Here is a 7500-nt window from a genome sequence, read left to right on the forward strand (position 1 = left end):
ATTACTACCTTGCTACTATTATTTTTGTAGTTCGTCCTCTTATCATCATTATCATCATTACTTTTATTCTTTTTTATCATTATCATCATTATTGTTAGCAGATCAATTTTTTTTAGCAATAATGGCTTTAGTCGTATTGATTTAAGTTATATTACCGTTTTGATATTACCATTATCAATGTTATTTCATTATCACTATTCTTGCTAGGAAATCATCTTAATTCCATTATAATTATAATATATAATAACCATTATAATAACCCTGTCAGTGCATATATAGATATATCTTTTTACATTGGTTGTGCATATCTTTTTACATTGGTTGTGCATATCTTTTTACATTGGTTGTGCATATATTTTATACTATTCAAATGTACATATACTTATTAACATTGATTCATTATGTCTAAATTATTATTTTTTTAATTAGGGATTCATAAATAGAAGGAATATGGTTTACATTGCTTTATTACCAAATAGGAATATAATAAATAAATTTGTACTTATCTAAAGCTCCGTATAACAAAGCTTTTAAACACTTAGATTCAGAAAAAAATCTGCTGATATTTCTGAATGAAAAAGACAATACATACTAATAATAGATCTTTAAAGTTTGAATGAAAAAGACAATACATTTTAGTAAAAATAGATCTTTAAAGTTCAACATGTAAAAACGAAAGAAAATCGACTAGAGAAACAGTTACTCGATACCTGTTTTCTTCAGGCTCCATAAATACATGGATCAAATTATCATTGGCTGTTAATACACATCTGCATACAGCCCCAACTTATCATACTAATATCAAACAAAATCTATGAAATAAATCGATAGAGAAAAGTAACGTCGAGCTTGTGTGTAGGATGGCCATCGTTGTGCAGGCTTGGCAACGAAGCAACGAATTCCAGAATCACATCCTGTAATGTAGACAGTAACGATGTAAATATTGCATTTTAGTATTGGTAATTAATTCATCGTTATTAAAGCCTATTCGTCATTAATATCCGTGTGTCATGATAGATATTTCATAAACAGATTCGAAGATGTGTCATGATAGATATTTCATAAACAGATTCGAAGATGTGTCATGATAGATATTTCATACTGTAGAAATGATCACGTACTGAACATACTACAGTATCAAGGATTTGGATCCACTCTATAAAGGTTCTACAAGAGCCAAATCGCATAAAGTAGAGATGTAAACACCTATACCGATACATAACACAGTAAACAGACAAGAAACTTACTCATGTGTTGCCGCTGATTCGCCTGGCCGGCCTGGCACTGGGAGAGGAACCTCCATTCCCAGTCCCTCTCTCTTCCTCCTGTCTCTCCAGCCTGTATGAGGAAGTGCTTGGCAATGGTGGATGTGTATCACCGGACGGCCTCATTTAAGGGAGATCAGACTGTTACTAAGTCCGTGTTATCTAAAGGAAAGGGGGGGAGAGGAGGGGAGGAGCGAAGATTTATCAGACGCTGGGCAGTGGGCTTTGGAAAAGGGGAGGAGCCAATCGCATACGCACAGCTCTTATCGGGGAATGCCATTGGAGAAGAGTTAAGAGGTCGTACCTGGGGCGTCGTATCGGTCTTTTGAGATAATTCTAGGAAGAACCTTTTTTTTCTGATTAATGACACGTTAAAAAAACAGCTTGTCCTCCCTGCCCTAATGCTACTGTCTTTGTGTCTGATTATCTCTCTCTTTCTCTCTGTCTCTCCTCTCCCTCTTCCCTCTCCCCTTCCCTTTCTTTCACACTCATTCCCTAAGCATCCCCAATACATTTCTTTTTCCTTTATTCCAGATCTTATGATGGCCATCCAAGACAATGGCGAAACATGGCCACAGAAGAGGAGAAGACGAAGAAAAGAGGAAGAAGCAAGAACTAATTAACTCAACGGAATAAAACCGTCAAGATAAGCAGATTAACAAGCATGAGTTTACGGATAACAAGAACAATGCGTCTCACATGACCTGCGCCACCTGAGAACGTCGAAATGCAGATAAGAACAGATATCAAGTGACACTTCTGCTTCTATGATAAAACTTCCTGCTTGGGAATGGCACCATGCCATCCTCTTCTTCGTTCTCTTCGTCTGAAATAATCAAAGTAATTGAAATGTAACAGTTATGGTATCAACATGGACATATAAATCGAGATTCCACACCCAAAGCCATGAGACGTACAGCTTGAACGTTTGAAGATATGAAACGTTTGAAGATATGAAACAGAACATAACTTTGATTACAAACGGCATAACTGCACATTTTGAAGACCACACAGAGATAGAAATATTGGCTACAGCTATGGATATGGAAAGACTCGTGAGTGGTTACAGCTTTCACCAACGTTTCTAGGAGTAAATGTGCTTATGCTATACCACTCTCCCTTCCATAGGCTACTACATTTCACTGAGACGGAACTGCGTGAAGTTAGTTAATTGTCACCCTCAGAGATCTCCGATGTGGATTAATTTCTTTCTTCACAAGATTTTTTTAACTTTCAAAGCTTTATGAAGTGAGACGATTACTTCAACTTAAGAAAGCTTTGTGTAAGGAATCTTCATGTTCGAAAGAGACAAGCTTACAGTGAGAGTTTTGGAATAGAGTATTTTCCACTCATGTGAAGACTTATAAAGCTGAACAGACCATACCATAGGCCAAACAATACTATGACCTATGGACAAGAGTTCATTTAAATTACGTTTCTGCCAACGTTTACCTACCAACAAAGGGCTACCAAATGAATAAAAGTGCATCCCTGCAGCACTATGAAGAGGATCAAGTGAAATGAACGAACTCAAACAATGGTCCTTCATGTGATTACCTTTGCACATGAACAAGGCTCCATGACGCCACAAACCAGGCTCCTTCAGGTGATTTTTTTTCACCTGAACAAGGCTCCATGACGCCACGCAGCTGATGTGGATTAGCCTTCACTTTAACAAGTCTCCTAGAAACGATTGGATTTTTACTCAAACAAGGCTGTATAAAATTGATCAATTTACGCATGAACAACTTACTATGAAATTGATCAATTCTACATCCTGTGACAACTCTTCTTGGAGTGGATCAAAGTACTTCACGAGCAGGATAGTGAATCAACTTCGATGCAAGCAAGACTCCACGAAATGTGCAATTCTAACCTCGACATGACTGAAGTTTCGCTCAAGCAAAGTTCTGTGGAATGGATCATGTCTTACCCAGGTATGACCATGAAAATTTGTTATTTATTTGTAATTACTCGAGAAAAGTCCTAAGAAATGGATGAAGTTTTAATCCTGGCAGGAGTATGATGTGAATCAACTTTCAAGCAAGGCTCAGTGGTGTGGATCAATATATATACTGACAGGACAATGCACGAAAATGGATCAATTTTTAACCCGGAAAGACTATGAAGTGGATCAACTTTCACTCACACATGGCTCCTTAAAGCGGTTCGATTCTCACCCAGAAAGGACTATGAAATGGATCAATTTTCACTCAAACAAGGCTCCATAAAAAGGATCAATTTCTACCCGAAAAGACTGTGAAGTGAATCAACTTTCACTCACACAAGGCTCTATAAAGAGGACCAATTTTAACTAAGAAAAGATCATGAAGTGAATTAACTTTCACTCAATCAAGGCTCTATAAAGCGGATCAATTCTTACACAGAAAGGACTATGCAGTGAATCATCTTTCACTCACATAAGACTCTATAAAATGGATCAATTCTTATTAAGGAAAGATCATGTGAAGTGGACCAACTTTCACTTACACAAGGCTTCATAAAGCGGATCAATTTTTACCCTGAAAAGACTATTAAGTGGATCAACATTTACTCAAGCAAGGCTCCATAAAAAGGATCAATTCTTACCCAGACAAGACTATGAAGTGAGTCAACTTTTACTGACACAAGGCTCCATAAAAAGGATCAATTCTTACTCAAAAAAGACTATGAAGTGGATCAACGTTCACTCAATTATGGCTCCAAATAGCGGATCAATTCTCACTTAAAAGAGACTGTGAAGTGAATCAACTTTCACTCACACAAGGCTCCATATAGCGGATCAATTTTTACCCAGAAAGGACTATGAAGTGAGTCAATTTTCATTCACACAAGGCTCTATAAAATGGATCAGTTCTAAGAAATGATCATGAAGTGAATCAACTTTCACTCAATCAAGGCTCCATAAAAAGGATCAATTCTTACCCAGACAAGACTAATAAGTGGACCAATTTTCACTCAAACAAGGCTCCATATAGCGGATCAATTCTTACTTAAAAAAGACTATGAAGTGAATCAACTTTCACTCACACAAGGCTCCATATAGCGGATCAATTCTTACTTAAAAAAGACAATGAAGTGAATCAACTTTCACTCAAACAAGGCTCCATATAGCGGATCAATTTTTACCCGAAAAGACTGTGAAGTGAATCAACTTTCACTCAAGTCTCTATAAGGTGGATCAATTCTCACCTTGAAAACCCTATGAAGTGGATCAACATTTACTCAAACAAGGCTCTATAAAATGGATCAATTCTTACTTAAAAAAAGACAATGAAGTGGATCAACTTTCACTCACTCAAGGCTCCTAAAAGCGGATCAATTCTCACCTAGAAAAGGCTATTAAGTGAATCAACTTCCACTCAAACAAGGCTCTATAAAGCGGATCAATTCTTAACCAGGCAAGACTATTAAGTGGACCAACTTTCACTCATACAAGGCTCTATAAAATGGATCAATTCTTACTAAGGAAAGATCATGAAGTGGATCAACTTTCACTCAAGGCTCCATAAAGTGGATCACTTCTTACCCAGACAAGACTATGAAGTGGATCAACTTTCACTCAAACTAGGCTCCATATAGCGGATCAATTCTTATCCAAAAAGGACTATTAAGTGGATCAACTTTCACTCAGTCAAGGCTCCACAAAACGGATCAATTTCTACCCGAAAAGACTATAAAGTGAATCAACTTTCACTCACACAAAGCTCCATAAAACGGATCAATTTTTACCCTAAAAACCTTATGAAGTGGATCAACATTTACTCGAATAAGGATCTATAAAACGGATAATTGTTTTATTATTTTATCAGAGTGTATCAAGAGTGAAATAGATTTTAGTTCTTAAGTTTCATAGACCTTAACAGATCTATGGAATGATTAAATCTTCAGAAAGCTCTATGATACGGATCAAAATCTTCTCCCAGCAAGACCTGAATCATTCAAGCAAGATTACGTGCACTCATAGAGATCTCTATTGCACGGATCAATTTTTACCCAGAAAATATTATGAAGTGGATGACTTCAACATGGATCAATTTATATCTCTCAGGACTCTGCAGTGACTTACCTTTCTCTCAAACAATATAGATACGTTTGTATATATGTGGGTCAAATATGCTCTGATAAGATTATGAAGCGAATTATCATTCAGCCAAATATGGCTCTATTAATTGGGTCAATTTTTAGCCTGGCAGGATTGTGACATGATACAACCTTCACTCGAGGCTCAGTGAAAAGAATCCTGATATTATCCCGGCAGGATTATAAACTAAATCAAGTTTCACCCAAAGACTTAATGATATGGTTCAGCTTCGTAGACATCCATATCAACCTGCGCTCTGCCATTGCTCCTAAGAGTGCAACAATCAACAATCATCAAAGAAATTTAAACCGGCTTAGTCCTCAACGATGATGTACCAGTTTCTCTAATTCACAAGGAACTAAATTTATTATTCAACCTGATTAATACTCGATAAAGAAGGTCGACTGTCGCTCTGTAGTCGATGAAATATTTCCTATACAACCTCATATCATGAAAATGCATTTCTTTTTTTTTATCAGTGTTCATGAATCATAACTTTTCGGAGAATATGTATCGATTTTCACAACCATTGTAATTTTCACCTAGAAGGAATGAATGATAATGATAAAAATAATAATAATAAACATAAAAAAAAATAGAAATTACCATTATTAGTAAGCCAAGATTGACTTAGAAGAAAAAAAAAACAGTAAATCAGTTCTCTTTATTTTCATTGTTAATATAATTCTATACTTATACATATTTTTATCATTATCATTAATTCTCATTCCATTACTTACCTTAACATGAAATCTAATCAGCTTAAGGCTCCAGATTATGCTGATGCCTTGAATTCTCAATCAATGGATCAAACTAACAAAACAGATAACAATAAAAAATAAAAACAGAGAAAAAAAGAGAAAAATGTAAATAGAAAAAAATAAATTATGTATTTTTTTTTTTTTTTTTTTTTTTTTTTTTTTTTTTTTTACTTTGTAGCTATAATCATAGTTGAAAAGTTATATGTAAATAGTATGTATGATTGTAAATAAAATGTAGATAATGTCTATACCACTTGTTTGCGATTAACCTAGTTTTTATGTTATTTTTTTGTTACATATACCACTAACCGCCCGTTTATTTTCAAGAATAAGAACAAGCGAGAAAAGACAAACATGAATAAGTGAAGAAAGAGAAACAGAATAAATAGAATTTATGACGACATTAAAATTCATATAAGGAAGGACTGCACAAGAAGGATCATATGAAAGAAACATATCTCATTTTTTACCTTTCTCTCTTTTTATTATGGTTCTCTTCTTACTTTCTCTTCTTTCTTCTTTCTCATTTTTATTTTTCTCTCTTTTCATTATGGTGCTATTCTTACATTTATTCGTCTTTCTTATTTTTACCTGTTCTCTCTTTCCATTATGGTTCTCTCCTTCCGTTTACTTCTCATTTTTACCTGTTCTCTCTTTCCATTATGGTTCTTTTCATACGTTTATTCATTCTTTCTTCTTTGTAAAGCATCTTAAGATCCTGGCAAGTCCTTTCCTCCAAAAGTCTAAAGAAAAACTGTTTCCTAAGATCAGAAGGATAACAATGGACGAAATATAATAACATTGCTTGACTCATTATTGTCAAATGATTCGCTTCTCAGTTATCTCTTTTCTCTCTTTTCTAAATGTTTCGGTCAAAATGTCTCTCTTTTCGAATAATTTCACGGGAGAAAAAAGAAAAAAACTACTTGAGTCGACTTTTCGTTCACATACGGGTACTTGCTCTGTGGATCTGTGCATCTTATTACTATTGTTGTTGAGATTAAGCTTATGGTACACAGAGCAGACTTTTTTATCTTTTAATTTGATTCGTGCTTCGGCGATGTAGCTTTTAGGTGTCTCTTAACATGGTTTCCTTTTTTCAAGTTGTATTTATTAGTTTTATTAGTAAAAAAAATTATTAAAATTAAAAAAAAATATTAAAAAGTTTTATTAGTAAGTAGTTTGGATTTTCATTAATTTTCTCTTTCATTCAATCTGCTTCATTTCCGGTTTACTTTTCTTCTGTCTTGTACACCACACATTCAATAATCGCCCTTATGATTCTTGCATTTCCTTTATATATATTTATTTAGAAAATCTCTCGTAAACCATGTGGAAAATCACTGTAAAAAAGAAAATAAAAAAAAAAGAAAAAAAAAAAAAAAAAAAC

At 34.5% G+C, this 7500-nt stretch overlaps 2 long non-coding RNA genes across 3 annotated transcripts in view; one reads left to right on the forward strand and one right to left on the reverse strand.

Moving 5' to 3' along the window:
* LOC113826719 (uncharacterized) overlaps positions 1–6358 on the forward strand; it is a 7212-nt gene extending 854 nt beyond the window's left edge. The window contains exons 2-3 of one of the 2 annotated variants that reach the window (XR_011399044.1): positions 1800–4499; positions 4705–6358. This is a non-coding gene — a long non-coding RNA (uncharacterized lncRNA). Of the gene's footprint in view, positions 1–1799 lie in introns of both variants that reach the window. The other variant, XR_003477688.2, reaches the window with a different exon arrangement.
* On the reverse strand, positions 450–1417 carry LOC113826720 (uncharacterized). Its single transcript, XR_003477689.2, has 2 exons — positions 1248–1417; positions 450–914 (listed from the first exon to the last, which is right to left on the reverse strand). It is a non-coding gene; the product is annotated as an uncharacterized lncRNA (long non-coding RNA).
* Positions 6359–7500: the final 1142 nt, after the last annotated feature.

The sequence above is a fragment of the Penaeus vannamei genome, chromosome 14 (genome assembly GCF_042767895.1).
Source record: "Penaeus vannamei isolate JL-2024 chromosome 14, ASM4276789v1, whole genome shotgun sequence".
Classification (NCBI taxonomy): domain Eukaryota; kingdom Metazoa; phylum Arthropoda; class Malacostraca; order Decapoda; family Penaeidae; genus Penaeus; species Penaeus vannamei.